Raw genomic sequence first — 14,938 nt, 5'->3', positions numbered from 1 at the left:
GCTTCAAGATCAAATTCCCCAACGGTCTGGCAACTAGCTACAACGATTCTGTGTCTACTATTCATGTAAAGTTTGTACCTAACTTATACATTCATTTTTGCACCCTTTTTAACCCTTAAATTGGCAATGTATCCTATAGGATACAACAGGTTAATAGGCTATATGCTATAATTTTAATAGTACAATAGAAAAAAATTAGTAGGAAATAGTAATATGCGTTACAAGAGCGGTATGTTGAAGTTTTCATGTTCGAGGAAAAGTTTGAAAAAGCGAAACGTAGTTGAGCTTTTTTAATTTCCGAGAATTGAAAGAAAACATACCGCTCGTGTATCGTACAAAATTTCGTGCGAAGATCGTTTATTACATACCTGAAAGGGGAATTTCTAATTAGTTGCAATGAAATCTCCATCTTGGTTTCTGTTCAATGACGGCAAATTTGCAAAACAAAAATATCTATCTTCAACATTGTTGCTTTAAAATATTTTCTGTATTCACTATATTTCAGCAGGCCGTGATATACGTCTGTATTTTTTCCCCCCAGTCTATAAATGCGAACTTAAAACAAACGGTAAGGTTATGTAATGATTTATTTTTCATTTTAATATTTTAACAATATTATTTATATAACATATTGCAGTAATAACATCGGCATCTGGAATCTTGTTGATTTTTTCACGGCTTCCTTAATGTTACTTGCATCACGAATACAGTAATTTTAGTGGAGTTGTAGAGTTTACTTAATTTTTGCAAATATTTAAAAACAATAATTAACAGTGCAGAAACCAGGCAAATACGCACGATTCGCACAAATTAAAATTTCACAATACTATAATATTGCAGAACATATAAAATATGGACATTGCGATAGTTGTTTTCTTTAGCTACAGTCCGACCCGGTTTAATAAATTAGTGTGAGAAATGAAGTTTTGCCAATTTAAGGGTTAAGACTGATTTCGTCGAAGGATGTCAATTAAGAAAAGATCAACATTTATCTGCCAACAGTTGATTATTTCAAAGTAAAATACCAGTTTGAAGACATTGAGGTGATTGGTCTTCTTATTGGAGCTCGTGGTGTGATTCCCAAGTTCTTTGAAAGCTTCAGGAAGACTTTTGAACTACCACAGAAACTTACTGCTGACATCATAACTTCAGTTTTGAAACGCTCTTGCCAAATTCTGAGTCATCATATTCACTCTGTTTAATTTTTTTTATTCACTTTATAATTCATATACGTTTATTTTAATTTTCTTTCTACAAAATTTATGTAAACATTTAATATTGTAAAATTCATGTAGGAGAGTATACTGAGTCCTTCCGGGCTACCTCCAATGGGAGGCAGTTATTATTATTATTATTATTATTATTATTATTATTATTATTATTATTATTATTATTATTATATACAGTATAACCCAATATAAGCCACGAGTCTGCAGGCAATACGAACATTAGATATGTTTCATATCTATCCACATCTAAACTTTAGTAGCCTAAACTCTTTTTACCATTATTATTATTATTATTATTATTATTATTATTATTATTATTATTATTATTATTAGGAGGAGGAGGCTAATAGTCTCAAGCAAGTAGGCCTACATCCCATTGTATCTGAATTTAATGAAATACCTATTTAAGATAACACGACTCAATGCAAAAATGGTTATAAGTACGATTACTATGTGATATGAAGTAAATTATTCTGGAATATGTTTGTCTTATTAACAAAAAATATCTCATAAATGGGGAAAAAAAATTAAAAATGAATTACAAAGCTGGAATCTTGAGTTTAACTGCAAAATGTAATCCGACCGCCATTTATATTTAACATGACGATGCCAAAAGACCGTTATCGTAACTAATCTGAATTGGAATATAAAAAAAAATACAGAAAATAAGTAATACTCGTGTGAAATCAAGGACAAATGAGTTCGTTATCGAAAGTCCCTTGTCCACCTGATAACGAAATGAACTTCTCGAGTCCATGCATTCTTCAAATATAACTCTAGACACAACTGTCATGATTAGGTTTCAGAACGCCCTCTAAATCACTAAAATATTACTTTAAAAATGATGATTGGAATCAAACTAGCCTAACTCTTGTCCACAGAAAAAGCGACAAAATATTAGTTTCGGAATCAAAGAGTCTCATGATCCCATTTGATTCTAAATGCACCCAAACTCTTTAGTTTCATAATGTTTCTTGCCTAGTTGATAAAAAAATTTAAACCTAAAAACGTTTTTCGTGATTTCCCACAAAGTTATGGAAATGGACAAGGATCGTTTTGAAAATAAGCTCCGGAAATATTTTCTGCTAATGCAATTCTATTGTATGTTAATTAAAATATCACCAACACATGGATGTAAAGAGGCCTACAGTTGTCTCTAAAGTAATTCTGAAGCATGTGTAGCAAATAAAAATGTTTTGAAACAAAATTTATAAGGATTGCGGTTCATGATCTGTACGTTACACGCTTTCTTTGGCATGATAAAGCCATTTCCTGAGATAATGACATTCAAAAACCTTGAGTGGCGTTCTCTCTGGATCCCTCTGTCGGCAATAAGACCAATCATTCCTGATTTATACTTCACACAGAGAATACGCTTCCTGAAAGCGGATTTGAATCCGTAGGCCTATTCCTCAGTCATATTTTATTGTGTTATCTTGTTGGCTATGGGTTTTAGTGTATTATTAATATGCTGTAATACATCGTGTTCACCTAAGTGTCTTATTTTGTCTCGGGGATAAGCAATACAGCTGAATGCATTCAGAATAATGTTTGCGTTTCGAATTACGTGTATCTGATGCACAAAGACTACAAAACACGGAGAGGCGGTACAATAAAACGGCACGTCAAAGAAACTCTGAAGTGTTAAATTCATTTCACATGGTAATGGCTGCGATATTTTCGTTGACGAAAAAGTCGAAGTTGTTTTTCAAACCTCTTGTTTTTTTTTTAGTGTGATTAGAATTTCAAATTACAGCTACACTGAAGATTGTTTTCTAAGCAGGAATTCCGTTATTAGCATAAAACTCTAGAATAATAAAGAAATTCTTCTCTTTTCGCTTAAGAAAATACTTTTAAGATGTAGTCTACGTTGTAAAGTGTTCAGATATTTACGTAAAATACGAATATCGTATAGATTACTAATCAGATCCCATGTATTATAGGTTTATATGTAGCAATAAAATAGCATTAATGTATAAATTGCTTTGAACAAACAGAATATAAAAGAGAATCTCAGAGTCTTAATGCATTTAGCTCGAAGGCCAAGTATAGCAATGGAAATAGAACAAAATGGAAGTTATTAAACGCTCTGAAATTATAAAACGATACAGAAATTAGAATTGCTATTTCTTATGCAAGCATATAATCGCCGTTACATTTTATACCCCCCCCCCCGCAAAGCTAATATAATGGAAGAAAAAATAAAGTATATGAACCAAGACCGTTTTCACTGTTTACAAAAATCTTTTCTCCCTACACATTATAGCAACAACCTTTGTATGGAGTATATTTGTAGGTCTATATAAGTAATGTTTGCAGAGAAAAAAATACAAAGTGTTACTGTCACAGGCAGTCCTATGAGAAAAGGCAACCGCACCCTTGATCCAACAGGTTATATGCCTTTTTTTCTTCTCTCCCTTTTCCTCTAATAAAGCAGTGAATCTCGAAGTCTTTCATACACACGCGCAAAGAATGGAAATTTCTGTGAGGTGTAACATCGGTCACCTCGAAACACAACGAACATGTTCAGTAAATAAAATTATATACTAGTATTTGCGCTACTAAAATTTTCTACGTTGTAATTATTACCTTTCCGAATATTTTACATTATTTCCACGTAGCTTTCTTAACCTGAGTTTGTTACCGATGGAAATTTATCATTTACTAAGAGGATTATGTCTGTGAAAAGTTACAAGAGCAACTCAAAACAATGAAATTGTTCACTAAATATTATATGCTAGTATTTGCGCTACTAAAATTTTATAGCCTACATTGTAATTATTACTTATCCGAATATTTTACATTATTTCTACGTAGTTTTCATAACCTGAGTTTGTTACAGATGTAAATGTATCATTTACTAAGAGGGTTATTTCTGTGAAAAGTTACAAGGGCAACTCAAAACATAATGAAATTGTTCACCAAATAACATTATATGCTAGTATTTGCGCTACTAAAATTTTCTACATTGTAATTATACCTCTAAGAATATTTTGCATTATTTCCACGAAGTTTTCTTAACCTGGGTTTGTTACCGGTGGAAATTTACGATTTACTAAAAGGGTTATTTCTGTGAAGTTTTGCAGGGGCAACTCGAAACGCAATTAAATTGTTCACTAAATAAAATTGTATGCTAGTATTTGCGCTACTATAATTTTCTACATTGTAATTATACCTCTAAGAATATTTTGCATTATTTCCACGTAGTTTTCTTAACCTGGGTTTGTTACCGGTGGAAATTTACGATTTACTAAAAGGGTTATTTCTGTGAAGTTTTGCAGGGGCAACTCGAAACACAATTGAACTGTTCACTAAATAACTCTGTATGCTAGTATTTGCGCTACTAAAATTTTCTACATTGTAATTACTACCTTTCCGAATATTTTGCATTATTTCCATGTAGTTTTCTTAACCTGAGTTTGTTACCGATGGAAATTTATCATTTACTAAGAGGGTTATTTCTGTGAAAAGTTACAAGAGCAACTCAAAACACAATGAAATTGTTCACTAAGTAACATTATATGGTAGTATTTGCGCTACTAAAATTTTATACATTGTAATTATTTCTTCTAAGAATATTTTGCATTATTTCCACGTAGTTTTCTTAACCTCGGTTTGTTACCGGTGGAAATTTACGATTTCCTAAAACGGTTATTTTTGTGAAGATTTGCAGGGGCAACTCGAAACACAATTAAACTATTCACTAAATAAAATTGTATGCTAGTATTTGCGCTACTATAATTTTATACATTGTAATTACTACCTCTCCGAATATTTTGCATTATTTTCATGTAGTTTTCTTAACCTGGGTTTGTTACCGGTGGAAATCTATGATTTACTAAAAGGGTTATTTCTGTGAGGTGTTACAAGGGCAACTCGAAACACAACGAAGTCTTTCACTAAATAAAATTATATGCTAGTACAGAATTTGCGCTACTAAAATTTTCTACACCGTAATTATTACCTCTCCGAATATTTTGTATTATTTCTTCATCTGGGTTTGTTACCGGTGAAAAAGTACGATTTACTAAACGGGTTTTCTATAACTATCTATACGAGAGATTTGAAAAATCAAATAAAATTTGCAAATTATATAAGAAGTTGTTTCATAAAATAAACGCTATTACATTAGCGAACATTTGAGTTACTGAAAATAGGCTTACCCTCTTTGAAATTATCGCCTCTTGGAATAGGCTATAGGCCTATTGTTTTTTTCACTTAAACAATTTTTTTTTAACCTGAGGTTGTTGCCTTTGAACAACCAGGTTCAGAGACTAAAACTATTCACGTACGTAAATGATTTGAAACATCCTAAAATAAAACTCGTAAATTAAATTTTTACAGAATTGAAGTTAAAATTACTATAAGCCTAAATAAGACATTTGCTACTTTCAGACTATAATATTAATTAAAAATTATAATATTAATTGGACCTAACTCTTAACCACGAAAGGTGACTTTAAGAACATTATAATCAGTAAGCCTATCTATTAACTTCACGAAGGCATCTCTATTTTGGTGCAGTTGCATTCACAGATACTGTTGTATATTTTAAAATAAAAACGTGTTTTCTTTTGATTATATGCGAAGGTCCGCTTTCAGTTGGAAGCTACTAGATACAGAAAACGTCGCCATTGCCTCGAGTGTGTTAACAAAATGGTGCTAATTTATATAGACACTTTTAAATACATGTAACTTAAGTCCGTAATCTGAAAATAAATCAAGGAGCTAAGCTACTTTATGTAGCAATTGAATGACTTACAGGTTTATTTTTCTTTTTTCCTTTTTAACACTTTACTGAAATAATATGACTATACAACCATTGCCAAGTTAAATTTATTATTAAGGCGACGAAGAAAATTTTTTTAATTTTTATAAGTTATTTATAAAGCAATGCATTACTTTAGAGTTAGTAATGTTATATTGTGAAGATAATAGGGCCCATTCTAACAAAAGTGTAGTTCTCTGTAAGTCATGTGCGACTTGTAAAAACCTAACACGCAGTTGAGGTAACAAAATAATACCAGTATTACAATAATTAAGAGGAAAATAGTAAATTTCATTATTACCTGAAGAAAATAATGTAGCTGATCGATAGATTTATCGAATTATCCGATTACGATATTAATTATTTTTCGATGGAAAATGTGTTAATTCTAGGATAGGCCTATGGAAATTGAGGTATCTCCTGAATAGAGATATATTCTGACAAACCCTGATTCAATCCACAAATTGTGCTCCAAACAAAATTGTCTTACACCGGGTTACGCTCCTGTATTACCTCAATTTATTTTTTCTCCTACAGGACGATGACGTAGCTTTCTTTTCTTGTGGTGCCCCCCGTTCTAAATAACATCGGCCATATCCCTATGTTACTGACACTAGCATTGAAGGAAACCTTTATCCCTTCGACAACGGCTCCTTTTTCCAATGTCCTCGACTTTTTTTTTATTCCTATTCTTCTTTTCTTGATATATCTAAACATGTCTTTTCTTTTCTGCTCCTATGCTGTGGCTGGGCTAAAACTTGAAACCTGCACCGTCTACGAAAACCTCTTAATGGAAGCTATCAGAAAAGGATTAGGGTTCTCTATATAAAGAAGGGAGAATGGAATACACTTCTTTTCTAGAAAGAGAGAAAGGAAGAGGAAGGCATGCTGTAACCTTCCTTTCCGCGACTCGTCAGCTGAGTTTCTATAGATGCGAGGGGACACACATCTCTCAGCACACGCTGTCCCCAGCAGGGACATTCAGGGAGCCGTATTAATCCCTGTCGCGTAACCGGGCACGACAGTTTAACCGCGATGTCTCTCTCCTCATATCTTACTTGGATTAAAACTGCTCCATAGCGTGGCAGGAGGCAAGCGCCAAAATTTGAATATAACGAGAGACTTTTTTATAAGTGTACCGGTCAACTAAGCAGCTACCAATGCGAAGCGAGGTTGTGTTTCAGCGGAGTCTTTCGACTTCCATTACGCACGCCAAGCCAACACAAATATCTGAACTTTTTTTTAATGACTTTAGTCAAATACAGTCCTGTTTGTTTATATTACTTTAAAACTGTATCATTTTAGTAAGTTACAAGTTTAAAAGAAGCAAAGGAAGCTTAGGCCTACAACAAAAATACGAAAAAGTTTCTTGAAATTCGGCTGAGATTTCTGAAGTAATAACTATGTAGGCCTACAAGATGAGATCAGACACAAAAATAAAAGAAACTTTTTAGCGTTTTCGAAGGGAAAGATAATCATAAAATTATGTTCTTAGATGATATGTTATTAGTTCGGAAGCTTAGGCCTACAACAAAAATACGAAAAACGTTCTTGAAATTCGGCTGAGATTTCTGAAGTAACTTACACACGACGAAAACTACGTAGGCCTAGTCTAATCGTTGGCATCATTCTTTTTTTTTTTTTTTTTTTGGAGAAGAGGTAAAATTAAATAAATATAGGCTATAGGCCTACAAGATGAGATCAGACACAAAAATAAAAGAAACTTTTTAGCGTTTTCGAAGGGAAAGATAATCATAAAATTATGTTCTTAGATATGTTATTAGTTCGGAAGCTTAGGCCTACAACAAAAATACGAAAAACGTTCTTGAAATTCGGCTGAGATTTCTGAAGTAACTTACACACGACGAAAACTACGTAGTGTAATCGTTGGCATCATTATTTTTTTTGAGGGGGGTAAAATTAAATAAATGTAGGCTATAGGCCTACAAGATGAGATCAGACACAAAAATAAAAGAAACTTTTTAGCGTTTTCGAAGGGAAAGATAATCATAAAATCATGTTCTTAGATAATATGTTATTAGTTCGGAAGCTTAGGCCTACAACAAAAATACGAAAAACGTTCTTGAAATTCGGCTGAGATTTCTGAAGTAACTTACACACGACCAAAACTACGTAGTCTAATCGTTGGCATCATTCTTTTTCTTTTTGGGGAGGGGGATAAAATTAAATAAATATATAGGCCTACAAGATTAGACCAGACACAAAAATAAAAGAAACTTTTTTGCGTTTTCGAAGGCAAAGATAATCATAAAATTATGTTCTTAGATGATATGTTATTAGTTCGGAAGCTTAGGCCTACAACAAAAATACGAAAAACGTTCTTGAAATTCGGCTGAGATTTCTGAAGTAACTTACACACGACGAAAACTACGTAGTGTAATCGTTGGCATCATTATTTTTTTGGAGGGGGGTAAAATTAAATAAATGTAGGCTATAGGCCTACAAGATGAGATCAGACACAAAAATAAAAGAAACTTTTTAGCGTTTTCGAAGGGAAAGATAATCATAAAATCATGTTCTTAGATGATATGTTATTAGTTCGGAAGCTTAGGCCTACAACAAAAATACGAAAAACGTTCTTGAAATTCGGCTGAGATTTCTGAAGTAACTTACACACGACCAAAACTACGTAGTCTAATCGTTGGCATCATTCTTTTTCTTTTTGGGGAGGGGGATAAAATTAAATAAATATATAGGCCTACAAGATTAGACCAGACACAAAAATAAAAGAAACTTTTTTGCGTTTTCGAAGGCAAAGATAATCATAAAATTATGTTCTTAGATGATATGTTATTAGTTCGGAAGCTTAGGCCTACAACAAAAATACGAAAAACGTTCTTGAAATTCGGCTGAGATTTTTGAAGTAACTTACACACGACGAAAACTACGTAGTGTAATCGTTGGCATCATTATTTTTTTGGAGGGGGGTAAAATTAAATAAATATAGGCTATAGGCCTACAAGATGAGATCAGACACAAAAATAGAAGAAACTTTTTAGCATTTTCGAAGGGAAAGATAATCATAAAATCATGTTCTTAGATGATATGTTATTAGTTCGGAAGCTTAGGCCTACAACAAAAATACGAAAAACGTTCTTGAAATTCGGCTGAGATTTCTGAAGTAACTTACACACGACCAAAACTACGTAGTCTAATCGTTGGCATCATTCTTTTTCTTTTTGGGGAGGGGGATAAAATTAAATAAATATATAGGCCTACAAGATTAGACCAGACACAAAAATAAAAGAAACTTTTTTGCGTTTTCGAAGGCAAAGATAATCATAAAATTATGTTCTTAGATGATATGTTATTAGTTCGGAAGCTTAGGCCTACAACAAAAATACGAAAAACGTTCTTGAAATTCGGCTGAGATTTTTGAAGTAACTTACACACGACGAAAACTACGTAGTGTAATCGTTGGCATCATTATTTTTTTGGAGGGGGGTAAAATTAAATAAATGTAGGCTATAGGCCTACAAGATGAGATCAGACACAAAAATAAAAGAAACTTTTTAGCGTTTTCGAAGGGAAAGATAATCATAAAATTATGTTCTTAGATGATATGTTATTAGTTCGGAAGCTTAGGCCTACAACAAAAATACGAAAAACGTTCTTGAAATTCGGCTGAGATTTTTGAAGTAACTTACACACGACGAAAACTACGTAGTGTAATCGTTGGCATCATTATTTTTTTGGAGGGGGGTAAAATTAAATAAATGTAGGCTATAGGCCTACAAGATGAGATCAGACACAAAAATAAAAGAAACTTTTTAGCGTTTTCGAAGGGAAAGATAATCATAAAATTATGTTCTTAGATGATATGTTATTAGTTCGGGAAATTATAGCCTACGCGAAGCTATAAGTAATAAGCCAATTAGAAAACATTTTTTTGAAGTTTAGAACTGATCGATATGCATAATATTACCAACAGCGCAACTATAAAGCTTAAGAATTGAAGTAATTTACATTCATCCACTTTTTAGACATTCTTCAGAACTGATGCGTTCTATGATCATATTCTTTCAATAAAATTACTTTGCAAAACAAGACAATCTTCAATGTTGATAAACGTCAACAAAAATACATAAAATATTTATTTACAGCGCTTCTCTTTCTTTGTTATTGTTGTAATATATTTATTTCTCCGCTGTTTGAATAGGCTAGCAAATATGTTACACTTTGCTTCTTGACTCTCAGCTAACAAAGCCAAATACTACGAAACTTTGTATAGTAGCAGGTTAACAGTTTTTATACACTTCAGAGAATTGTTATTGACTAGTCCCCAGTAGCCGTGGTGTTGGGTTAAAACCCGCCCAATCCCCTCTTTTTTATGTAAGAAGTTGCCACGTGCCGGTTGGGTATCGGCCAAACACATCAAAACATTTATTTTCTGCAAAAACGCACACAAACCTGGAAATCCTCAAAAAGTAAAGAATACTTCTCAGCAGGTAAAGTTGACGGCAAGGTGTTATAAAAGAAACGCTCAGACCCGAAGGGGCTTACGGCCTTTCAACAAGTAGGGCCAGACCCTTCCTACCTCAAGAACAGACAAAGAATGTCGAGAAGATGTATGTTATTTAAAGGTGTTCGAGATCAACAAATTGTCTGGCTTCCACGACAGGTGCATCTTTTCCTTTCCCCGTAACAGCTAACTGTGATGTTATAACAAGAGAAGTGTCCGACGAACATAAGATACTCTAGCTGTTAATGAATGTAATCTGATGACGGGTTTTTCTACCGGTTAAATATAGGGGATATTCTTCGTATAAAATAAGCACATAATTACTAGATTTGTAACAAGTATTAGCTATTACAGAAATCTTGACAAAAATTAAAAAAAAAATCCTACCACTGTAAATTACACAGAATTTACGGAAAAAAAAAAAATTGGCGGACTTTTCGAATAACGTTCATGAAATAAAAAAAACATATAATTTAAATAAAACGCACTATTAATGATGATCATTCATTGGTATTCCGAGCTTTACTGATGGTATACACGCTTACAAAGTTTTGAACACTTCCAGAATTCACAACTCCGTTTATAAAAACAACAAAACTTAAATAAAATAATCAAAATGAATATGAGATAAATAATCTTATTTAACTAGAGAAAATATAGCAGGTAACTTAAACAAAAGCTTATGTGCGCTGTGTAAACTAATGTTATTCTGTTGAGAAACAGAAATAATTTTTCATGAACTTCAGAGAGACAAGGTTTCGTTAAACACGCGTTATATAAAAAGAGCTAGTTCTGTATAAATATTTAACAACAAAAATATATTATGTGAGAGGTGGTGACCTTACCTGGAGGTTTGATTGTTGGTCACCTTGGAGAGAGAGAGATTTCTTGTACCTTGGATGACTTGGAAGTGTAGAAACCATTTGCAGCCGAAGATAACGGGTGTGGACGTGCAGCCCATTATGACAGTTTCTTCTGCATTAACTATCAACTTGATAAGGTTTATAAATTTGCATAAAGATCGTAGCGAAAATCAATTACGATTTTCAAGACTTATTCACATTATGTTCACTTGCGTTTGTTGAAAAGTCTGCCACTGTGATAGCACTGAATTACGCGGCTGACGTCTTTTTTTTTTTCTGCGTTGCAATTTCCCGTGGTCATTCACTTTTGAAACTGTTATTTAGTTTTTTTTTTGACTGTCCATTTTTTAATTTTCTTTCTTTCCTCGTGGCTGCGTAGACGTGAGATCTGAAACAAAAAGATGAAGCAATTAGTATGTTTATAATTTACGGGTTTAATTTTATTATTTTATCGGGTTTGAGACGGAGTGTTTGTTGGTGAGTGTGATGTAGAAAACTGAGGAATGTGTTGAAGGTAAAATGCTGGTTGATTTTAGTCCGTACGCCATAATTACCTCTATCACATGGCTGGCCATTTTATGATAACACCGGGTAGAGCCGTTAGCAGTTCGCTTTGCACGTGTACGACGCCCAGGAAGGCAAAAGTGTAGCTGCGCACTTTCTCGAAAGCCCATGTAAGATGCGAGAACACAACGCAAATTTTCTTCAGCGTTAAGAAGTTGGATGCTGGTAAAAGGAAAGACCGACGGTGTGAGTGTGTAGTCATGGGAAAGCGCAAGAAAAGGATGGGAAAGAAAAGGCAGGCAGGCAAGCAAACAGCCTGGCGCGAGCTCTCACAGACCGAATGCATGAGAAGCCTCGAGATATACGACTTGCGTGCTAGCTGGTCGCGGAAAGGAAAGGAGGGCATACGGAATAATATTAAAAAAAGGAGAGAGAGAAGGCGCAGAGGAAAAGAATAGGGAGGGGAAATGGGAAGTAGGAAGGGGACTGAGGGAGGGAGACTCTTGGTGGAGCGCCCAAGGAGGGAACGCTGCTGAAGGGGGGAGAAGGGTAAGGGGGGACGCAACTCCTTAGGAGGGAGCGAGGCTATCTTCTTTCGCAAGGGTTAAAAAGTGGGGGGGGGGGGGAGTAGAGAAAACTGGAAGTGAGGAATGTTCAGGCGAAATGCAAAACTGCAAGCATTCTTCTTCAAAGTTTATACTTAATTACTTCATAATTACCCCGATTCATTATTTGAAATCAGTTTTCATAGTGACGGGCAATTATAATTTTTGTATTCCTTCCAGATTTGACATGAAGTGGCGTCCCCCCGAATTTACTTCCCAATTTATAAATTTGTCTAACAAGATTGTGCTGTAACATCAATTGTAATTCCCGTTTAAAGTTTACATTTTACAAGCACATGGTGGGCTCTTTGTATTGTATGACACCACTACAGCGAGCCTGCGCGTAAGAAATCGTGGCTTTGTGACTTAAATAATAAATTATTAAATCAAATGGACTTATTAGAAATATATAAATAAATAATTTTCTTTCCCCATCCAGTTATCACTACGAGCCACAGTGATAATTTTTCTCACATTACCGGTACTTATAAAAGTTCGTAATTTGTTTGAAATATTAGCCTAAATGTCTACTTAAGACTTCAGTGGAAATATATATAATAAAACATCTGCGCACATTACAATTAATAGCGTGACACATAGAAAGGCACTTATATTAACGCCTAGTCTTTCACATACTGGATAATGTCAATTTGGCCTACAGAGCTTGCCAACGTTCTCTTCATATAAAACGAACACGGCTATTTCTCTCTTTGAGGTCATAGAAAGAAGAACAAGACTGAAATTATTTTACCCGTATATGATATTAACATTTTATAGCCTGACTTACAAGTTTGTATCACGATGTAACCTTGGATTTGGGCATTTCATGACTTTTTTACTAGTCATTTGCTTAGGCCTAAAACTGAAATTCTTGTATGGCGTTATGCCTATTATTTCAGTGTAGCCTAATTGGTCTGGTAACAGACATTTCAAGTCCGATATTAGACCAATGAAATTTAAAGATACTGAAAAATCATTATGGTCCGTCGTACAAATAGGCTAATATTTGCTACAAGTGTAGCAACATATTTTACTTATGAATGTTAATAAAATGCAATGAGTACTTGCTTTCAAATTATAGGCCTACTCGTACAACTACAGTAAAATTTCAAAACGATTATGCTACGAAATAAATTAATAGACCTACTTCTCCAGTAAAAAAAAAAATAGGCTAAATAAGTCAAAGCATTTATATTAGTTTAGCATACTCCAACAATGTTGTTCGATTTCGAAAACACATTCGACAGTTTGAAAATATGATAGAGGTGCGTAAGTCTACTTAAATTACAAATATCTAACAAGAATTGCTGAACATAATCGAATTACAGCGCGAAAAATAACTAAACTTACTTTTAGGCCTATAACTTGTGTAATTATTATACTTTCTACCCGAGCATTAATATTACTAAAAGAGTTAGCCTAGAACGGCCCTATTAGTAAGACCAGGCATGTGTGTCGATATGGCTAATCCTAATAGACTATCTAGTCTAATACGATTGTGCGTATTTTAATTATAACTACTCAAAGTTAATAACGATTTCAGCTAAGTTGAAATCCATCACACTTCTTAACAAGCGATAGGTCTATCTATAATGTAAAATAGCACCAACTTTCTAACCATAGACACTCACCGTACTAAAATATAATTAGGGTAGTCCAAACGCTTCTTATCAGAGTGATGAAAGTGGGACTATTAGTATTTGCAAGTCACACCACACGACTAACGTAGGCCTATTCTGTTCGTACTAGCATAGGATCAATCGGGCTTCTTCAGGACGTCACACACGCAATATGGCAGAGCGAGCGAAGCACTAGGTCCTAGGAGATCAACGTCGTCTTATTCCTGCAAGAACGTTGTGCCATAGTGTTTCTGATTTCAGTTTCCTTGCAGAATCCGTAGTACACGCAATAAGTTCACAGTAATTATACTATTATAATCCATTTTCGGTCCCCCCCCCTCCCCACTGGCTGTTGTCCACAACACAGAGAACTACTTCATCACTTGCCAAGACACACTCCACTGACTGAACTGACTCTGTTACCACATCTGTTCTCGTCTCCTTTCCAATTTGCCCACTAATACAACCCCCCACCTCTCTCCTGCATGGTTCAATCCCTTATCATAATTTATCTCTCCACCCTTCAGGAAAGCCCCGCCTTCAACTAGCTCATCACTACTTCCGGTGACGTATCAAGGCATGCGCATAGTCGTCGCTCCACCCAACGAGTAACTCATAAGCTTAATGCGCTTGGGTACTTATCCAAGCACCGCCCTTCCCCACCATGTTCAATGTTGGTTTCCCCCACTGCTTCCGTTTGAGATACCGCCCTCCTGTCTCTTGCATGGCGATGTCTGAAGTTTGTTCACAGACTTTCCGCGAGAGGCCACGCCAGTCGGTGTTACAAGCGCCATACGTTGGCTGGAATTTGAATTACTAACTGGAAATTGTTTGACTACATGTGAGTCGGTAACGCAGGTGTCTTTC

The 14,938-nt window shown here is 34.5% G+C and overlaps 1 long non-coding RNA gene across 2 annotated transcripts in view; it reads right to left on the bottom strand.

Annotated features, from left to right (window-relative positions):
* LOC138713257 (uncharacterized) overlaps window positions 1–14,496 on the bottom strand; it is an 89,057-nt gene extending 74,561 nt beyond the window's left edge. The window contains exons 1-2 of one of the 2 annotated variants that reach the window (XR_011335810.1): window positions 14,084–14,496; window positions 11,326–11,731 (exon numbers count right to left, since the gene is read on the bottom strand). This is a non-coding gene — a long non-coding RNA (uncharacterized lncRNA). Of the gene's footprint in view, window positions 1–11,325; window positions 11,732–11,897; window positions 12,449–14,083 lie in introns of those variants that run through there. The other variant, XR_011335811.1, reaches the window with a different exon arrangement.
* Window positions 14,497–14,938: the final 442 nt, after the last annotated feature.

This window comes from Periplaneta americana, chromosome 14 (assembly GCF_040183065.1).
Source record: "Periplaneta americana isolate PAMFEO1 chromosome 14, P.americana_PAMFEO1_priV1, whole genome shotgun sequence".
NCBI classification, from domain to species: Eukaryota; Metazoa; Arthropoda; class Insecta; order Blattodea; family Blattidae; genus Periplaneta; species Periplaneta americana.
The sequence above is the reverse complement of the archived record's forward strand: the minus strand, read 5'-3'. Positions and strand labels throughout refer to the sequence as shown.